Below are 22,561 nucleotides of genomic sequence, written 5' to 3' on the forward strand. Positions count from 1 at the left end.
AGCATGGTCCTTGTAAGGAAAGGCAATGTTCATAACAACTGAATATAGCAAATAAAAGAGGATACTGACAGTTGTTTACAACAGAAAATTTAGTCTAAAGAATACTACATGATATTCTTTCTAGTACTAGATGCAAGCCAGGTTTTCTGGCAAATAAGGCTAGATGAACAAAGCTCCAAATTCTACACATCTAATCACCATTAGAAGGGCAAACATTCATTATACTTCTATTTGATATTTTGTCAATACCGACCCTGGGATTCATGAAGCTTGCATCAGCGCACGCGTAGCATAGGCGTTCTAACGCCAAATATGGCCGCTGAGCGATTCAGGTACGAGCCGATTCCACGTGCACTACCAGCATATGCCAGAGCTGCGCGGCTCTCGGTGCATGTATGCTAATCACCCCATGCGCAGTAGTGCAGCATGCAAATGAAGGTACATAGCGATTCATGAAGTGGTGCAGGCGTAGCGTAAGCATACAGAAATGTAAACCAAAAAAAATGGTTTACATTTTTTCAAACAGAACATCAGAGCCATGAAAGCGGACCAAACTTATGTATTACAAAGTTAACATATGCCAATGGCTAAATATACAGCCAATGGCATAAAAAAACATGCACAACACATAAAAAATAACATTTAATGTCATGGCCACACTAACGCAAAGTACAACCGCAGTGCATGGGTGCGCAAACGGGAACACAAGGAATATATATATATAGATGTTATAAAACTGCAATGTAACACAAATCATGATTTCACCATAATAGTCAACGGTATGCATGTTACACCATAACCAAGGAGCAAGGGTTGCTAAGGGTCTGTAACAGTGTTAGGCACGTTAACTAGGAATTAGTAGTCAATGCCATGTAAATGAGGCAAGTAATACTGAATCGCAAACGCCTTGCCAGCGTAAGGCTGTATCACACGGTGTAGCAGTATAACACCGAGGAGTGGCTTGGAGGTATACATGACATCAGGAGAGGGGTGTGCCACCATAGCTGTAAGCACATTGGAGCATTGCTAATCTGGGTTGCCCGTTGCTAAGCAAAGCCGCAGGATAGGGGTGTGGATGCAGCCATAGCTTTGCTTAGCTGAGAGCACACAAGGAGACTGAAAGCACATGTGTACTGGGATGACAATGTGCTCGAAACCCAGTAAACAGCTGCATGCGGCGTGCACCACAGCTGAAACAGGAAGGTTACGGGAAGACAATAAGGAAATGCCGCAGCAGGGTAATTGGAACACAACTGAGTAATTAACACCTATTAATTCACAGTGGGCCATTGACGGTAGCTAACAAAGCTGCTAGCAGCAACCTGCAGAACAGGAAAGTGGAGGTGCCGGATTGAAAAGAAAGAGAACTGTCACAGCAGAACAAAGCAAACCTGCAGGATATCGGCTACAGAACACAGTTCACAACACAATCCTGGGGTGGGAAAGTACAAAACAAGAAAGCAGGCTGCTGGATGCATGCCTGACAATGTGAGGGGAATCTGTTTGAAAAATGAAGGCAAGGGCAAGAGATGATCCACGGCAGCCAAGTGTAATTCAACACCAAAGGCCCCACAATAGCAGTACCTGTGGTAAACCCATAAGTAAGATACCTTGCAGCACGGATTGTACATACACACCCTATGACATCATCAGCTTCCAAAGCACAATAGTAAAAAGTGTGAACGCACCTCACACACACTTGTGTTTTCCCAAACACTGCACCATTGGTGTAAACAGATGAGTAACTTTTAAAATGTACATGTTGGGAGGTGCCATAGCTTTGATTCATCAGCATGTGTTGGAGACTGAAGGTGGTGTGGAGGATGATGCTGACAACCACCTCAGGCACCGGAGGAGGAGAAGAGTGTTCAGACCAAGGGTAACCTACCAGGGGCTAGATGATCTGGAGATATTAGAGCATTACAGGGTGGACAGGGACATCATATAGCAAATCGTTGAGCTATGCCGGCCACACCTCAGAGTTAACAACAGAGGGGAACCCATCCCAGTGGACACGAAGGTATATGTAAGCTTGAGAATACTAGCCACAGGTACCTTTCAAAGGCCAACTGGAGATATCATGGGGATCTCACAGGCATCAGCATCCAGGGTACTCCACCAGTTCCTGGATGCCATGTTTCCACATGCCAATGAGCATATATACTTCCCCCGAACTCAGGAGGAGTTGGCCAGCAATATGCACCTCTTCCACCGTGTGGCAGACTACCCGGAGGTACTGGGTGCAATAGACTGCATGAACATACAAATCAAGTCACCAACCAGTGAGCATGGTAGGCACTACATAAACCGCAAGGGATACCACTCCATCAACTGTCAGGTTGTGTGCAATGCCCAGGGAATTATCATGGATGCGTGTGCTGGCAGCCCTGGAAGCTACCACGACTCCCACATCTGGCATGCCTCACAGCTGTACCAGGTATTTGTCAGCGGGGACATCCCATATGGCCACCTTGTGAGGGATGCTGGCTATGCACTGGAGCCGTGGATGATGACTCCCACCAGAAATGCACACACACCTATGCAAGAACACCATAATGAGGCACACGCACACACCAGAATCATCATAGAGCATGTGTTTGGGATGCTGAAATCACAGTTCCGTTGCTTGGACATATCTGGTGGAGCCTTGCCGTACTCTCCAGGCACGTGTGCCCACATCTTCATAGTATGTGCCATGCTACATAATATGATCTTGCGGAAACAGCTGCAGCAGGGACATAATGGTGAAGGCCCTCACAGCCCACCGCAATTGCCAAGGGCACCACAGGCACAGAGGGATTCAGACCATGAACACCCTGTGCCAGCCCCAGTAGGCAGATGGAGGCGTGCCCAGTATGCCCATGCCTTGGCAAAGAGGGAACGTATAATACATACACTGACAGTGTAGGCCCCTACGGACTGACACACCTCCACCTGCACACAGAGTAAACATGGATGACACACACACACACAACCACCTGTAAATTGTCATGTATAGGTGGTCTACTGTGTGCATCCTACATAGGCAGCCCACAACTATTGCACACACAACTGCTATTGGCACAAGGTAAGTAAATACCTGAATAGTAAATTAAGCTAACAGCATGTGTTGATAGTGTATGTATAGGTTCCTAGGTACATCGGTAGGTACATGCCTAACTGTCAGAGGCCATTCATAAGCCTAGCCAAAATGTGTCTGCTGTCACCACCCCACTGATTAACTAACTGTCCCTCTGTGGAGCAGAGCCAATTGCGGGATCCCTAAGGTGTAACCACTGTTCCCCACCCACTCTGCAAGGATTCCCTGGTGTGTTAATGAGGGGCTCCATATAATCTAATCAGGGATGTAGTTCCAAAGCATGGGGAGTACCCATGACAGGTATCTGTCACCCCAGCATTCTCCAGTTATGGTTGTTGCAAGGTGTAGCTCATTACAGTGTGTGGCTCACTGTGACATGGATTCCCATAGCTGGAGCATATCCATTAAGCCTCACTTGGACATACCATTAACAGGTATCATCTATATGTACACCAACTGAGTTACACATTTTTTTGCAGTATGGAGGAACAGCCATAGTACACTCTACATACTAAACACCATAACACTTGTACATATCCCAGATGCCTCAGTGGTAAAGCCACTGACTGTGTCATTCATGGTCCCGGTTCCACGACCTGCAGGGGCTGTTACGTAATTCTGATGTCCAGAATAATGGATGCTGGATGCAGGTCATTAAAGCACATTTAAGCACGTTAACGGGTTTTTGCTCCGGTAAGTGCCGGTAAGCGGCGTTTAAACATGACTACATGGATATGCGCAACACAGGTCTAACCTTTGCTGAATATCATGCAGATCACGGGCAAAGCTGCCCAGAACCGCTGAAATGTGCGTTATTTACCCTTGTACTAATAATGCCTGCTCTGAGAGGTAAAACGACCACTGCCAGGAGTAGAACACGCAACCATGTACACAATCTTCACAATAACCTACCACTAAGCTACCTGAGATGTACCAATAGCAGGTGTGTATTGTGACAGGTTAAAACACAAAAGGTCGGACTTTGGGAAATAGTATACACCGCCATGTACCCAATGAAAGGTGTTTTCTCTCATTCCCCCTCTCTCTCTCTCTCTCTATATATATATATATATATATATATATAAAATATAGAGAGAGAAAGGGTGATAGAGAGATATATGTCAATATATATGGATATACATATATACACAAATATATAGATAGGTTAACAACATCTACACAACCATGGAGGTACATATAAATAGGATACTACTAAATACCGAATGCTTTACATACCGACGCGTGTAATCACGAGGCTTAAAGACTGAAAGACCACAGTACAGAAACACCAGAACCACGAGTACTATTATCACGATGTTAAGGGACATTTAGGTAGGGTGTATGGGGGCATGGCCACCTGGCCATACGTAGTGTAGGATGGTTTGTTTGGATGTGATGGGTAGCAGTGTGTCTGTGTGTGCGTGTGTGTGTTCTGTGTTTGTGTTCGTTCCGGGAGTTTGACTGTCGCGAGTTTGAGTGTTCGATATTGTGGGGTTTGGGTGTCTGGGAACGGTAATGTGGTAATTGGAAGTGTGTGCGTTCCTGAATCCATGGGTATGCCGTATACAGCGGTTGAAGTCTTCAAATATGTGTATAACATGGACCATAGCAATCACACATTCCTCCACGACCGAACGTTATGAACAAAGGATATGGAGAGTATATATGTCTATACACTATTACAAATATGTGCTATGGACATGAGCCAAAGATAGGGTTACCACCTGTCCCACCGTGTGAGGGGCAGTCCCTCTATGTGCAGTAGTGTCCTGACCAAAATTAGTACAAATACTAATGTCCTACAATCTCGAGACATTTGGCATGTTCCATATTTAATGTAATTGTTGCATAAAACAGTCATCTGTATCTAAAATACCTACATGTAACAAGAAACAGGATAAGCAAGTAAACCGCTACAAGAATAAGCTTTTATATAGGCATATATGTAAAGTTATATACTTTGTAATGACCGTGGGTATGTGTTGGCCTCTAAAATCCAATGTGTGTCCTGCAAATGTCCCACTATGGCCATTTGAAAAGGTGGCAACCCAAACCAAATAGGTTCAGTCACCAACACAACTCCAATGAGTGCAAATATCTGTGACAGAAATACACGAGACAGCTTTCATGTAGCAACATTTCATTACATACCAATGTATTTCCGAAGGGATTGAAGGACCAACATCACCTGCATGCTATGCAGAAACCAATTAACAATGGCTTAATGAATCAGCCTGCAATTACCATAGTTTTAGTCCACTAAAGGATAGGTCTTCAAATAGGGAAGGAGCCCTCACACACATATTGAATTTGTATAAATGCAGTTCCTACACACCTGCATCTGCTATGTACACCCACCTACATCTCCCCCACACCCTAAACAATTGCAATACATACTGTAATAACATCACAAACATCCACTTACTCTATGACATCTGCAGAAGCCTTATCATACCTTGTCAGAGACAAACTATAAAGGGCCTATGTGAAATCGTTGCTGTTGTACAATGGAACAGACGCCGATGTTACAGGGTTTGGTTGCCATAATCCCGTATCAGACGGCTGTGTGTACACCAGGAAGTGTTACCAATTACTGATTAACAGCACAGTATGATACACATGTACAGTATACCAAAGATGGCAGGTGAGCACAGTTCAAAACACCTAACGTTCTATGCATAGCCACACAGCCTTGAGCTGCCCAAACATCCTTGCCAGACCTAAACATTTGCAGATGTATCAGGTACAAACCCTGCAGAAGTAGCAATGTTCAGAAATATAACAGCTACACTCACATGTAGAACTACATCCTCTAGCTGTTACACATAATCCACGGGGGCCATGAAGTTAATATATCTCTGTGTGTCTCCATATAGCTGTGGCAATTCATCACAAACAACACATCCAGGCCGTCTTCCTCGAAGGTAGAGCAAAGGGACAATGCCCAAGTGGAGTAATCAATTATACACCACCGTTGCCAAATCATTGGCTAATGGATAGCTGCACAGCTGATGTGCATGTAATCATCTACTCCGGAACACCAATTGGTGGCAGGATACCACATGTTACTGATATCTAAGTATAAAAGCATGGCTTGTCATACATTCAAACCGTCTGTACATACCAGAAAAACGTTACAACGAGGACTGCAACACAAAACAAATAGGATTTATATTACCATCAACCACAACGCAGGTTACCAATAAGGTATGTAGAACACTCAGTATGTCAGTGCATGTAGTACCTGTTCTGTAATAATTAAAGTGCACGCAATGGCTATAGTGGGAAAAGGTATTATGTAGTGATGTACTGTTGAGCATAGTAACGCTCGTAGAAATTGCGTGTACTACTGTAGGCCACAAGGTAAACACCTCATACACCATAAGGACTTTGAACACAACAATTCCACTCGAGCCGCTGTCAGTGGCAGGGTTGGTCCAACAAGTATGTGCCATAACAGGGGAACGTATATGTTGATATACTGTAACAGTAGGCATATGTATGGATGTATAACTGAGAATAACATGTCTAACATGGTCCTGCTGTGCAATTATGATTTGCATTGTGGGATATTGTGGCAAAAATGTGTAATGTACAGTATTGTAGGTAGATATGTCTAACATTTTACATAGCATTACTGTTATGTTATGCAAACATCAGGTATGTCTATTGGCATGTACAATACACAATAACAAAATACATATGACTTGTAGTCACCAGACAGTGTATCAGCATGATAGCTAATTGAAATGGAAGAGCTAGTCAATTATCCATGCACAAAGGACATGTAATAGCTTCATAGGTTCATAGTTAGGTACTATGCTGTCTGGCCAAGGCCATTCATAAGCCTAGCTACAGTGTTTTGACTTGCGGCACCTCCCTAGGTTACTTTCATGTGCCTGTGAACAGCAGAGCCATTAGTTTCCTGCACCTCTGTACAGCAAAGCCACTGCAGTGATCCCTCATGTACATGTCTGTCTCCCATCCACCCATCGACGTATCTCTTGAAGAGTGCTAGTGAGGGTCCCTGCCTGATGTACATAAGAATCATGTTCCAAAGCATGGGGAGTGTCCGGGTCAGGAATGTATCCCTCCAACACGTCCTAGTCATCGTTGCGTTTAGGTACATATCCCAGAGCCTGTGGCTCTCAGGGGCTTTTGCTTATGTGTAGCATATCCATCAATACTGTTTTGGACATGGGCCTTGTATGTTCAGCAGAGATCACCTCTGAGTATGCGGTATGCAAACGAGTACAGTTGGGGTTTCTGTAGTTGGGCTGCATAGGTCATCCTTCGGAAGTCAGTATTCCTCTTGGTGCGGTAATGTTGTGGTATTTCAAGCCGTTGCTGTTGTCTCATAAGGTACATCCTAAATAGGGTGTTGTACCCTTTAATCTGTTTCATAAGGCATGAGTAGACAGGCACAATGGCTGCCTTTGTTCTGGCTACAATCCCATTAGAAATTAGGGGGGCCACGTAGAAGGATATCCACACCACCTTGCCAATATGGTTATCAAAGGAGTGAATGATATCTACTTGGGTTCTAAGATCCCTTATTACGTCTTATGTATGTAGGGGACTACCACCTATGTGATAGTCCGTGGGTGATTGGTGTAATCCAAAGGGGATGTCTATGCACCTTGTGGCATGCAGCTTGAGGCCATGTTATTGGCACCAAGTATCCGTTCCAGTGACACCCTTATGGAGGGTGTCTGTATCAGCTGGGGAATCAATCATGGCCCCTAGTTTGCAGTCGTCTGCAAACCTTTTCAGGGTAAGTCCTCCTGTGCTAGCCTGTACCTCAGAGAAGTATATACCGAACATGAGGGGCCCTATGACCGAGTCCTGGGGGACGCCAATTGTAACTAATTTACAGTAGGACCTAGGGTATGCTACCCTCACTGTGTGGGTTCTGTCCGTGAGCCACTTTGCATAACATCTTGTGACGTAGGGGTTAATATGCAGGCGGATGTGTATGTTGACAATACCAGAATGGGAAACGTTGTTGAAAGCCTTTGAGAGGTCAAGGTAGGCTGTGTGGACCTCCTTACCCTCATCTACTGCCTTGGTAACTGTCTCAAAGGACTCCACCAGGTTTAGGAGGCATGGTCTGGCCCTAAAAAATCCAAACTGGATGGGATCAAAGGTTTGGAGGTCACTAATGTTTCTGTGAATGAGATCCATGATGATGTGCTCCATAGCCTTGCAGAACAGTCTAGTCAGGCATATAGGGCAATAGTTCCCCTGGTCCATTGTGGCGCCACCTTTGTAGAGTGTGATAACTGTTGCTGTGTGCCATTCAGGGGCCACAATGCCTGATGCAAGGCTATTATTGAATATGGTGCCTAAGTGGAGAGCCAATTCGTTCTGAAGTTCATGGAAATCACAGCCTGGGATGCTGTACAGTCACATGGATGCTGTGTTCCTGGCTTTAGAGAGTGCAGCTTTGAACTGCGTAGCTGTGATCGCAGGGATTCTGCATCGTTTCTGTATAGATATGGGCCCTTTAGGGTGTGAGAGGGGTGTAAAGTTAGCACTGAACCTATCTGCCAGGATTTTGCCAATATAAGTCGGTTCTGTAATGTTTGTGCCTTACTGCTGTATATCAGAACAGATGTGGGTATTGCCATCGAGAGTAGTGACATACCTCTAGAATGCTTTGTGGTAGTCCTTGGAATTAGTTGCGGTTATGTTTACGTAGCTAGCTTTGGAAGATGTGATAAGGATCTCAGATTCTTACTGAGGTTGACCAGGGAGCTCCTCCACTCATGGGATTGTACTCTACTTTGCAACAGCCTCCTCTTCTGTTGTACATTATGTCCATGGCAGTTTACCACCAGAGTGGCCTCCATTTTCTGGTGGGTACCGTCATGGTTCTGTTTGGGATAGCATAATCCATGCAGTCTTGTAAGTGCTAATTAAGTGCAGTTGTGTATGATTCAGCAGTTGTAATTGTATTGTCCATCTGCACGGGTGTCATGACGTTTACTACTGCTGTCATAAGAAGCCTGAAGTTGGCTTTGTAGAAACATTGTACTGTGTTTTCCATAAAGGGTGTGGTGCTGGGATGTGGATCACAAGGGTGATTTGCATACGTTCGGATCTGACCAACGAGGAGATAACCCCAGGTGTGGAACACCAGTCACACATGCTGGTAATGACCAGGTCTAGGATATTGTTGCCCCTGGTGGTGGTGTGGATAGTTTGATCCAGGCGACTGGAGGTTAAGAATCCCAGAAAGCGTTGGTCTAATGTGTCGGTACATGAGTAGGTATCCCAGTTAATGGTGGGATAGTGTCAGTCGCACATCAGTAGTGTATCTATTTGAGCCCTACTTTCCAGTACACCAAGAAGTGAGGACCGTTAACCGTGGGGTATGGTGGGGGATCTGTAGCAAGCTACAATTTGTATAGCAGTTATGGCCAGAGTTAGTTGCACTTGGATAACCTCTGATGCATTGTGCTAAGCAACTAGCCTGGAGGTGTGGATATCCTTAGGAAATATGGACACACCTCTGCCGTGGGTGTTCCGGTCCTGGTTACATGACTGAAAGGTGTGGTATGGGTAATAGCCTGGTAGTGCAGGGGTGCTCTCAGGAGCCTAGAAGCAGGTCCCAGTCACTGCACAGATATCAAAGTGGTCTATTACAAGGAGTGCCTTGGGTGAGTGTGTTTGAGATTAAGACGTCAAGCACTGAGTAGCATTACCCTCAGGTTTTGCTTGCCTGTTCCTGTTATGGTGGTGAATATGTTATTTGAACTGTGCCTAAAACAGGCACTATAGGAGCAGCAAGAGCCTTAGCCATTATCCGGAATCCCAGGGCCAAAGCATCGTGTTCTGTTGACCATGTCATTCAAAGCAGAGAGATACTGGATACCCTTGGAATGACACCAGAAGCATAGAAAATTGTTGAAGTAAATAATTTTGTCCTTGTACTGCGTTATCAGTCTGGACAATGGCAGAATACTACTCAGGGCTAGGGTGATACCTGCCTGGGCTACAAGATCGGAGAGCTATTCCATGTCTCTTTACATGTAGCCCAGGAAGTTACATCTCAGGGCATTCACACTAACATGGAGAATGACACAGTCATATTGTACCTGTTGAGGAGTGACCTGAGTGCATAGGTTATGTTGCGGATCCTGTTACCCGACAGGCAGCTGACAGTAACTATCTCCTTGTGAAGCCTGGTGAGTGGGACATCAGTGTGACCGCTTACAGAGTCACCTATGACTAATGTGTTGGGTGCATTATTTCACCCTATTGGCTGTGGTTGATGGGCACACTGAGTCTGTGGGCTATAAGTAATTGTTGTTGTGTTGGGGGATGGGGGCTGCCTGTGTTTCTGCTTTGGCGTTCTCTGTTGCCTAGACAGAGTAGTATTGAGAGGCTCTGCAAATGTTGTCTTACTATGTGTGGCCTGTGCTGGTGGACATCTAGTGAGACTATGTGATGAGTGTGGTGTGGTGCAAACGTTTAACATCCCCACATGATTGTCAGGTTCAGTCTGGTTTGGAGAGAGCTTTACCTCCAGCATGGCTAGATATGTGCATCTCCCACAGGTTGTAGTGTTGGATATTAGGAGGGGAGTATTGATTGTGTACACGAGACAATTTCTATATTGCCACATGATGCCCATATTCATCATATAGACAGGCGAGAACACTGGGACTTGACACTTGGACATGCCTGAATATATTACTATTTCCCACTAGATAAGTGAGGAAAGTGTGTACAAGAGCTGTTTTACTCTAAGCAAGTGGGAAATGTAAGTACAAACAGTATTTACCTGTAGGTAATGAGGAGGATTGAGTGCTATAGTAATTAGCAGCTCATGTAGTGCTTACATGTTCTGAACAAGTGCTGAGCATGAATAAGCAACACAGATAGGGTGTTGGATAACATAAACATACTGCCCCCCAACAGGTACACAATCATATATCCATGCACACTACAGAGCCCCTGTAACCATAACTATGATGGTACAAGGTGCACTTGGGCTGCATGGGACCTGTCCACATCCCTGGTTGTATCATACACATATGGCAAAACAGTTTGCTCTACACATACACATCATGTAAAACATAGCTTCATGTCAGTCTGTGAAAACACTGAATGGTGCACACCAACAGTTATCACAACCCGAAGCAATTCCTTTAAAACCTTAACGCTTTTAATAAATCCACAAACAGAGCGTTTTCGCCACGGAACACCGTGGCTTCATCAGAGATAATAAAATACTCAAAAACAGGGAGCTGGAATGGCAGTTGCGTTTAGATGCATTTAGCCATCCTGGGCTTAATAGTAACTGCAACATAGCCCCTGTCTTAAAACTGAGAAGTTATCTTAGGTAATCCCTGTCAGATTCTACTGACAGGTTAAATCCGTGTACTTTTTAGGGTTATGTCAGTGTACTTATTACCAAAAATACACGTTGCCGTGTTTAGGACAAACACATATATCTTAAAACCCATGTAGTCTATTGCAGGGCCGTCCTAGCTTAAAAACATTGTATATATACTTGTATTGTTTATTCTTATTTTTATTTGTATTCTAAAATAAATTTATTATGACATTTATCTTAGGTATTCGATCACAATTTAAAGTTTGAAGGGGTCTGCTCACTTAGTTCTACATAACTAAAAAATGATGCAGGAGAGGTTCTTTATTGGTCTTGTTTATTAATTTCTGGGTTTGTGTATAGGAAAACCTCCTTATACAAATGCATTGTTTGTTTATGCTTTGCATTACATTTTAGTTGCCTAGAGTCTTGTGTTTGTGATACACATTTTTTAAAATTGTTTTACAGAATTTGTTAAACTGTACAGATTTTATAATTATGCTGCCGTATCACAGGAAGTAAGAGGATGTCACTTCCTGTTTCATTTAACATAAACCGAGTTTCTTATGTGTGTATTTTATTATCTCTGATGAAGCCACGGTGTTCCGTGGCGAAAACGCTCTGTTTGTGGATTTATTAAAAGCGTTAAGGTTTTAAAGGAATTGCTTCGCGTGGTCTCTGCAAAACAAGGTTCCTCTTTTGGTTTTATCTGGTTTGGTTATCTTGTTTTTGTTCGTAGTTATCACAACCCACAAAGTGGAGACACCACTCATAATGGGAGGCACTGCACTACTACCCTGCTGAGTCTGGTCTGAAAGGCCATGAACCTTAATCAACGTATATGTTGTTAGCAGTACAGACGTAGATGACAGTATGGATGATTTCACACTGCATATCATACCTGTGACAGGTCATAGGACATCATCACCCATACTGTGTTCCACCTACACTCAGTATACTAGATGTACATTCATATGTCACAGGAGTGTTCTGCCAGTGGACTGTTGACAGAACCAACAGTACAGAAGGTGTCTGATTAATATGTGTTTATCACACCAGTGCCAGCTACAGTAAAACAGGGTTAATTTGTTGTACTCCCCCTCACTGTAGCCCATACCACACAGACAAATGGGAGGCATCTGCCTATGTAAGTATGTGAATGGCTATGACCTAGGAGCATTAGCTGACTCAGTGTTGCGGACAACATACAGAAGGGGCTTGGTGGGTGAGGTGTGTGACATATGTCCACAATCTGACATCTGCATATTGCATTGTCACCGCTAGGTTAATAACCCTGTACCCATGAACTACCAACTAGGCAGCGGTCAACATAATGGACACTGTGCGTAAGGGATGCTGCTGTGCAGTTTACCTCCCTGAGCTAGTGACATCACCAAGCCTATTAGGTAGTCATAAGTGGCAACCCTAGTCATGACAGGGTGCCATCCATTAATATAGAGATCATTGTTCAGTCATACTCATCACTCAAGTGACCTATATCGGATCACATATCACCTTTAAGGGGTATTGGCCATGTTTGGATGGCCGACACCAGCCTTCACAATCCTCATCTCCACTATGTAGCATGATGCCTACCCTGCATAAAGACATGTCCAATACTGTGATGTTGGACATGATACAAGAACATATCCTGATCTCAAATACATACGTCATGGACATCCACCTTCCTCGTACAAGGATCACCACATGCTGGACAGATCCTTGTGCCATACATGTTACATACTCCTGCCATACTATGCAACCCTGTCCAGCAAAGCTGCACATTTCACCTCTGTCAGACATGGTGTGATGACCGCATGGTAGGTGTATCATTAACTATGTGGATCAGTTATGTGGCACTGCTTCACCTGGTGCCGGAAACACAGCTGTTGGCTACAGCTAGGTAACCTTACATCCTAGGCTCATACATGGCCCAGGGCATACAGACTACTAGATTACCTTGGCCATACATGCTATAGTTGATAACCATCCCTGCAAATATCATCAGGCTAGCCAGTGTCCCATGTGTATCACATGTGCAACACAAGCAATACGTGGCAGGATGCTAAACTGCTGTACAGTGCCGTGTAGATGTATATGGCAAAACACATGCATGTAAAGCCTTCCGTGTGCATGTCTGCAGTGTCACAGGTCATTTCCGTTAAGTCAGTGTATCTGATTATATGTGAGATATACAAAGCATCAAGGTCGACAACATTAATGTGGACACATCCAGGCATGTGCTGATAGGTAAGAACATCAGTACAGGCAAACAGACATGCCCACATCAAGACAGCATCCACATGGAGTATTAGCAATGTAATCAGGTGACACATATATATGGTGATAATATTCAATCCCCAATGGGTGTCACATGTGTGTGACACAAACATGTCAGTGGTGTCAGTGTTATGAATATTTGCAAAGACAACTATTTATATGTAATAAATGTGATACACATGTGTCTGCAGCTGTATCTCTGTGCATCTCTGAGATACTGTGACCTGTCTCCATCATTATGTCTTCCAGGTATGCCACGAGCAAGGCTACCAGCCTATATAAGCTTGGAGGATGAGGCCCTTATACCTTACCTCCAAGACAACTATGATGTCCTGTTTAGTCATATGCCACAGGATGCACAGCAGCGGGATGACCTGTGGCAGGAACTTTTCAGGAGGGTTAATGATGTGGGTGGCCATAACCGCATATACCAGCAGGTGTGCAGACACTGCACGGACCTAATCAGACGTGCGAAACAGCGTGCAAATGCAATCTCCAGGAAACAAGGTGCAACAGGTGGTGGGCCACCAACCCAGCCCCCACTCACACATACCGAGGAGCTACTGGCCAACCTGGGGACACCAGCAGAACAGCATCCACAAGCCTTAGCTGACATTGTGGAGGTGAGTGTCTCTCAACCACCGAGCCTGGAGTTGCCTGGTAAGTCACTACTGCACATATAACTATTATATCCCATATAGTTGCATGTGTCACTGTACAATATGTAATCTAACGTCATATGCAAGGCATGTATACATACATGCCGCATACTATAGTATGCTACTCTGTGTATGCACACATGTGCATACTCCATAGTATATCCTATTGTACTGGCGAATGTGTTAACATGCACATTGCACCCTGTAGCTGTCATACAGACGTGGATAATGATCATACTGCTGTGTCACCCCTATATAGGTACCTCTGACGTTCCGCTAAGACAGTAGGCCATTGCAGCTGAAACAGTTATAAATATCAGGCATGTTAATGCACAGATCTATTCGCCATGTGGCCATTTAACACATGTACACATAATGTATGGTCCGGTCACAATATACAGGTCGCATCTGCAATCCATCACAATGGCTACCCATGTGCAATACTTACAAACTAAGTGAAACACCGACATGAAACCTCAGAAACTGTCATTGCTGGATGTGTGGACAGCTATGCATACAACGGTGGAGGTGTCGTTCAACGTAGGAACATGTACTACACATCAGAACTACACATGTGGGGTACAGAAACAGTACTACACAGTGAGCTGGAGTATGGGCAGCCCACAGGATTCACCATTGTGGATTATTCCCCTGCTATGAGTGCACATATTGTGATGTGCCACCTGACATGTCCATGACATGTAGTGGACTGGCTGCAACATTGTCTCACTATCCCATAAAACATACCCCACATACCAAACATACAACCCTTTGTCTGCATAACCTTGTGGACAGTGGAGTATATGACATCTATGGGTGTATGTCATATGGGACAACACAGACATGTGAGATAGATGGCCATCACAACTGTTTGCCCAACACATGTTCACACAAGGCCATGAAGGATGGCCAGAAACATGTAGCAACTCACAGTAGATGTGATGTGTTTGTGTGTACACCCTGTTGTACATTGGCTACACATGGTCCAACTATAGCCTTTGTTGAATGGTTATATAGCAGACGTGGAACACTGGACATCCTACAGGCCTGTGCACAGCTTGTGGAGGCGTAACATCATTCAACCACATAAGATGTGTTGAACATCATGACTGTGTCACAACATGACAATAGTCACCTGTACAGCATCCACATACATACACAGGCAACCACATCAGGCCACAGATACAGTACATTTCCCTTGCTGCTGTTGGACATCACTGTCAGCCGTGCAGCTTGTGTGTGTGGTACACAAATGTCATGTGGGACATGGTGTATTGACAAGTCTGCCATGTGTGTAAATGCTGCCAGGTAGCTAAAATATGTTTGCAGATGTGCAGGGGTGTCATCCGAATGGCCTTCGGTGACCTGTGTCACACATTCCACATCATGGTTTAGTGTGTATACACCTCAGCGGCCTGGATCACAATCCACAGTATATATGTATTGTGCATGCACACAGTCATGGCTATGCACTGTATCTGTAATTTACATTGTACAGCAATAGAGATGCCTCATGATTCCATGCAATGGCACTGTGTCTGTACTTCACACTGTATAGCAATATAGACGCCTCATAACACCCTGCAAATGTCATGCACATCTGCTAAATGTGCATTTTATCTGTAGGGCGGACCGACAACACTGCAATGTGACACCATTACCCCACTGTATATGTGACAGGACACCACTGTGTTAAACATGTATGCATGTCAATGCACACGTCATCCGATTACGTCATACTACATGTTAATGTCAAGGTCATATGCCACACATCAGCCATGTGTACTGTTAACCTGTGCTGGTCCACATGATGTAAAACAGGGATGCATGCTTACTACCATGATTGTGTGAAATGCATGGCTTCTGCTATGACACTTGCATGCTGTTGTGTGCAACCCAGGGATGTATGATAACTACCACTATTATTGTCTGAGCTGCATGCCGTCTGCTATATCACATGCATGTTGCATGCCTTCTGTCAAATCACATGCATGGTGTGTGTCTGTGTTTGTATTGTAATGTAGAGTCTTTGTCTGCCCTCACAGGTGATGTAGGTGCGTTACCCTCCTGCGGTCCATCTGAAGTTAGTGTTCTCACAGACTCTAGCAGTGATGATGAACATATGCTTGAGGCACAGGCAGGGTTGTCAGGGGCTGAATCTGTGCCATTGGTTGCCATTCCACCTATATCCCCCTCATCTCCGTACACAGATCTCATGCCAACACATACGCCATCACCAGTGGCCATAGAGGAAGGACAGTTGGCGTGTGGTAGCTTGGAACAGGAAAGTGCGGTGGCTATGGAAGGTGTGTATTCACACCATGGTGTCAGGCAAATGACTGGAGATGGGGCACACAGGCATGTGGCCAGTGCTGCTCGTAAGAGGACCTCTGGCCGACATTCCGCTGCAAGACACCGCTCAGCAGCTGGTGTCACCAGACACATGTTTCAGGCTATAATGGCGGTACAAGCTGAATGGTAGAACAGAGAAAGGCAGAGGCTTGAGAGGGCTGCTATCTGTTCTTTAAACAACAACATCCAGGCAATGGCAAATGCACAACAGCAGATTGCTGAGGTTTTGGACAGACGATTGGGTGACATGGTTGGAATCCTTGACCGTAGCATGACAATCCGCGAGTGTGAGCTGTCTGTGCTGGAACATCTGGTAGGAGTGAGGCGTAGGGCACGTGGACGTAGGCCAGCTACGTCACTTGGTGCAGGTCTATGTGAATGAGCTACCTCACATGTCTGCTCCCATAGTGGCGGTAGCAGCAGCAGTGCAGCTGGTGCTGCGCTGTCCACACCAGGACACAGCAGGCCATGTGCACGTGGTCCTGGACGGTCCCAACAGGGACACGGTTCCAGTGGACATGTGTCATCAGACAGTACCCAATCTGCACCTCTGCCTGGTAGTGCCAGTGCAACCCATGGCAGGCACAGGTCACGTGGCCATGGCCGGACACCGTGAGCTGTAAAACCTGGTCTGTATAGTTTGGAGCTGTCAATAATACCCCTGTGTAGGCCAGACACATGGCAGAACTTTGTGCATACATACACACACACCAGAAACATCTGTAGGGCACTGCAACACACACATGCATAACAACCACACATGGCCAATTAGATCACAGGCCCTAACTCACACATATGATGTCATCCACTGGTGCAGCATAGGCTCCTGGCAAACATTATCACCCTGTGCATAGGATGATGCCTGTGCCTCATCCCTGTCATCCACACCATCAGTGCAGGGACATGCTCATATGGTCTGATGCACAGGGTGAACAGAACAGGAAGATAAGTGAAGATTGCAATTGTTGTGTACTGTTGACACGCAGCAGACATACCATGTAGTACAGGTTTAGAATGCATTGTTTTCTGTTCACAGTATGTGTCTTGGTAACAACAGTAACAGCATGTTGGTAGCATGTTGGTCATGATGTCCTGCTTCCCTCCTTCAGGTCTAATTGCATGTGCCGTTGAGTGTCAGTGTTTGCAGTTAGTTTCCCATGTGTAAATGTGGACTACTCACAGGTATGTATGGCAATACCAGCATGCTATTCGTAGCTTTAACCTCACTGTTAGAAAGGCTGACATTCCAAAGATTTCTACACATCTACTGATCCAGGAGCATGGGAGCTGTGTACTAAGCTACAGTGGCTAGAGACGTGACATCCATACCAGGTGACATCACAGGTAAAGTTACATGGGGCGGGGAGTTTACATAGCAGTCTAGCTGATGACAAGGGTAGAGGCCAGGTTGATAGCTTGAGGCCTCACTGTGTAGCAGTAATACACATTCACAATACAGGATGAGAACACACAACTACACACACACACACACACACACACACACACACACACACACACACACACACACACGTATTCGCACACATGTATTCAGACACACAGTAACACGCCCACACTCACGGGTTCAACGACACTGTAACACACACACACACATACACACACACACACACACACACACACACACACTTGATAGTGTTGAGGTGAGGACCCCTGCCTATGTGGTAATCACCATTACAGTACTGTGCACCCACATGACGCGACACAGAGAATACACATGTACAGGTAGTCAGTAATGCCTAAGATCGACAGCATCAACAGGGTAGTAGATTGCATCACCTGGAGGGGTTAGGGGCCCTGTCTGTTCACTATGGTAACATACATCCTCATTCCATGGACCAGACAGCCATACATACATACACAAACACACTGTGGAGTCCACAACTGAATGCACCTATGTCATGCACATACAGATAGCTCACGTGTGTGATACACACCCCACCCCTGCCTATGTCTTGCTTTCTACAATGCAGTATGTACAGATCTCTACAACAGTGTACAGGAGAGTGAGTAACAATTGGGATGTATTCCCCACCATACGTGGCATATATGGACACACAAGCAAACACACATGGCAGTACTGTGAATCAAACACCTGCTATCTTATGATACATATGACAGACATGCAGCAGTATTGCCTGCATTACAATGTGTACCGACTCTACTTTTGGCAATTGTGCTGATATATGCACACGGGAGGTCTTAAGTGTTACAGGTGTCATGTGATTTACAGTCTGTGACACCCTCACTGCTGTGTAGGTTGTATGGGTTCCCCTTCAATTAACAGAAACATTGCTTAGTGTTTGCACATGTTATTGTAGGACTGCTTGCGACACAACTGTGAGCTGTCCTCAGCAAACATCCATCTGCAAAGATGGCCCACCAATTAGTTATGTCCACACATCTGTCCATACCTGATGTACATCTTACCGTACTGTCAGTATATCACCATATACAGTTGGCAATGATGGGGCTGCATTGCAACTGCATGTTGTAGTAAGGCACATGTCACCTGCAAACATCAGCTACTGCACACGCATGGTAGCTGAACGCACACCATTACATGTACATGTGTGTACATCCTACATTCCTGTAATTTATCCATGTTTGTAGGCATTGCAATTGGTGGACGTGTGATGACATACATGACACATGGACTGTTGTATGATATGATAGTTGTCATGGGTAACCAGTACAGAGGGAATGTTAACTCAGTCAACATTGATATCACACCTTATGTACTGTTAGCATTCAACAGCCATGGACCTACCTTCCATGTGCATGTGTGTAATTGCTGTAGCCACCTGTCTGCACTAAGGACAGCAACAGCTATGCTATATACATATGTGTTTTGTGTGTGTGTGTGTGTGTGTGTGTGTGTGTGTGTGTGTGTGTGTGTGTGTGAGTGGAATGTACATATCCACAGCAGGTACTTGTATGTCATATCCAAACATGAGGCTGTTTACTGGTGTACAGCAACAGTCATCTGTTACTGCTGTATATGACCCAGGGCCCCTGTTATGTGTACAGCCAACCTGGTTACGAACAGTGGTATCACTGCATTGCATAACACTTGATGCATCTGTGTCAGTACATGGGTAGTCTGCACAGTTGATGTAGAGCTAGGTACAGACCGCTGGTCATGGGTCACATGGTGTTGTACTATTATATGTTCTACCACATGTATGGATATGTGTTGCTGGTCCAAGGACATGGTGATGTCTGAGGGATACATCCTAAAATGCAGCTTTTGACACTGTGATCTGCACCTGACACATCTGTGATGTCTTTTGATGGTGTACTGGTCAGTAAATGTATGTGAGGACACCGTCACCTGGAGCGGTCCGTACCTGTGTTATGGCCAACATGTCAGTATCCGAATTAAAGGTAAAAAGTAAAAAATGCACCAAGATAACACACAGCAAACGTTTAATCACAGCAAAGTACAAAGTGGTAAGCGCTTTCACAACCGAAGTTGCTTCATCAGACACCACCGTAAAAAATGCACAGGTTTAAATAGAGATTCTAAAATGCCAATTAATCAATAAAAATCACACAATGATTAAGTAGCAGTGAAAAACAATTAAGCCTCATGCTCAAACTAAAAAAAGCATTGCTTAAAAACATTGTTTAAAAACATTGTACAAGAAGGAATCAAATACTATACATGACAAAGCACTTAAAAAACTTATAAAATCATTATAAAACATGGAAAAATACTAGGCAGGAAAAAGTTAAATAGAATACTTGGAAACTAATAGTTAAATACATTAGACTAATTTTGAAAGAACTTAGCTAATCTTAATGTTTGAGATGTCTAGCCTTTAAAAAAGGGGACCAAGGAAGTAGTAGCATTCAAACCAGGATACTTTTCAGCATTAAGTTTCAAAATCCACTTCTGTTCATGTCCCTCTGTGATATTCTCAATGTCACCACCTCTGGGGTTTCTATGAATATGTTGTAGAACAAAGAACTTAAAGGAATGAGAATGGCCATTGGACATAACATGATTGGCTAGAGCATTTGATGGTTTATTATTACTAATATCTCTTAGGTGGTCTAGAATACGATCTTTAAGCATTCTATTTGTTTTTCCTACATAAAAGCAGGACATTGTACACAAAACAATAATAGACCACATCTGTAGATCTGCAATCAGTGTATTGATTAGTGTACAAAGAAAATTTCCTAGTAGGATGTACATATTTATTTTTGCTATATATAAATTGACAAGCACTGCAATTCCTGCATGGAAAAGTACCATGCCGATTGGATCTAATAATAGTTCTAGATAATTCACCATGACATAGATATTGTTTAAGGGATTTATTATTTCTAAAACTAAAAATAGGAGAATGTCCGACCTTGTCTACCAGTCCAGGCACTTCTTGTAGCAAATACCAATGCTTTTTGACTACATCTACGTATTGACTGATGTTACTGGAAAACTGAAACACCACTCTAAAATCATTACTAGTTCTGTTAGTATATCTTGTATTGTCAACAGCATCACCAGCATTAAAATAAGGTTTACGTCTAGTGCTTCTCAGCTTCCAGGCATTAGAGATAGTCTGTTCAATGTCTGCAAGCGAGTATCCCCTATGTAAAAATTCTGTTTTTAAATTAGATAGGGCAACTACTGCATCCTCATCTCTGCTATGCAGTCGCAGTGTTCTAAAAACATGACCTTTGAGCACGTTCCTAGGAACGTGTCTAGGGTGCATACTAGATTTGTACAAAAGAGTATTTTTTCTAGTGGGTTTAAAATAAATATTACTGCAAAGACTATTTAAAACAGATTTACTAATCTGCACATCAAGGAAACTGATGTCAGTGTTGGAACTATGGTAAGTGAACCTTAAAAAATCAGTAGTTGAATGCAAATATTCCACAAACTGTGCCAAATCAATACCAGAGCCTCTCCACAGCATAAACACATCATCCACAAAGTGAACGTACCAAAGTATTTGTCCAAAGAATGGATTATTGTTTGACAACACATTTTGCTCTTCCCAGCTGACCAAAGCCAAGTTGGCGTAGCTATTTGCACATGCAGTGCCCATGGCCACGCCAACTTTCTGCAAAAAGAATTGCTCCTGCAACATAACAATGTTGTTCTCTAGGATAATCTCTAAGAGACTACAAATCAACTGTATCTTAGTGTTGGTGAAACACTTATTCACATAAAGAAAATCCCTAACGCTGTCAACACCCCAGGTGTTAGGTATACTAGTGAATAAGGATTCAATGTCTAATGTAACAAGGACAAAATTCTCATTAACATCAACACTTTCCATTCTATCATAAAGCCTTTGTAAAAACATCTTTGTATCCTTCAATATTGTATGGCAGTTTGCCAACAAACCATGCAAACATCCCTCTACATAAATAGAGAGAGGTTCAGTACACCACCCAGTGCCTGAAACAATAGGACGCATGGATGGAGATAACAAATTTTTGTGTATTTTTGGTAGGCCATATACCCTGGGAACAAGTGGTTTATACACATTAAAATACTTAAAAAGTGAATCATCTATTAAATTTGTGATTAGTAAATCAAAAATTAAAAAGAAACTTTATCTATAATAGCGTTAACAGTAGGCTTGGAAATGCATTGATATTTATGGGTATCAAGTAAAAGTTTCTCCATTTGTCCATTAACACTATACCACCTCCGTTATCTACCTGCTTAATAACTATTGAATGTATATTTTGTAATTCTTGCAGGGCTGTGTGTTCATCTACTGTCAAGTTATAAAATGACATACTAGTATCAGTTAAGTTGTTTAATTCTCTAAAAGCAATTTCACATACATCTATGAATCGTTGAATACC

The 22,561-nt window shown here is 43.8% G+C and overlaps 1 protein-coding gene across 2 annotated transcripts in view; it reads right to left on the reverse strand.

The window, feature by feature from the left end:
• Nucleotides 1-22,561, reverse strand: part of FANK1 (fibronectin type III and ankyrin repeat domains 1) — a 1,042,588-nt gene that overhangs the window by 653,339 nt on the left and 366,688 nt on the right. The gene's annotated exons all lie outside the window — the stretch shown is intronic.

This window comes from Protopterus annectens, chromosome 14.part0, assembly GCF_019279795.1.
Source record: "Protopterus annectens isolate FY-2018-M chromosome 14.part0, PAN1.0, whole genome shotgun sequence".
NCBI lineage: Eukaryota > Metazoa > Chordata > Ceratodontiformes > Protopteridae > Protopterus > Protopterus annectens.